Genomic DNA, 614 nt, shown 5'->3' with positions numbered 1-614 from the left:
GTGTGTGTGTGTGTGTGTGTGTGTGTGTGTGTGTGTGTGTGTGTGTGTGTGTGTGTGTGTGTGTGTGTGTGTGTGTCCGTGTGTGCGCTGCATTTCAGCTACTGTTTTGCGAGCATCCGTCTTGCCTTTATCGTATGTCAGCTCGATCTATATATAGCTATATTCCTATTGCCAACGCATCCGTCTTCATTTCCCGCCCACCACGAGTTGACACCACACCGGACGAAGCTTCATGTTGCAGAGAAGGAAATAACGAGGCTTCAGCTGCTGCTCCTGGGCTAATTAGATCTTATTGCTGAGTATAAGAGCTATAAGAGAGTAAACAGAGTAATAGGCATCAGCTGGTGCGGCGTGAACTAAACATCTCATGCAGTGCTCGGTTACCTATCGTAAGTGTCTACTTAGCGAGTAACCTGCTAAACCTGATATGACGTTGGCAAGACGAGAAACGCATTAGAATCTATCTGGTTGATGCACTGCGGGGTATATGCATTACGCGTGCTTCCTCACATCTTGCTAACCATTCATAAACCTATTATATCCTCTTCACATACACGGATTTTTCTTACGAGTCCTCACGGATCGCACAATTCGTAAAAGTACACGGATCCTTA

The sequence above is a fragment of the Priapulus caudatus genome, unplaced genomic scaffold (genome assembly GCF_000485595.1).
Source record: "Priapulus caudatus unplaced genomic scaffold, Priapulus_caudatus-5.0.1 Scaffold237, whole genome shotgun sequence".
NCBI classification, from domain to species: domain Eukaryota; kingdom Metazoa; phylum Priapulida; class Priapulimorpha; order Priapulimorphida; family Priapulidae; genus Priapulus; species Priapulus caudatus.
The sequence above is the reverse complement of the archived record's forward strand: the minus strand, read 5'-3'. Positions refer to the sequence as shown.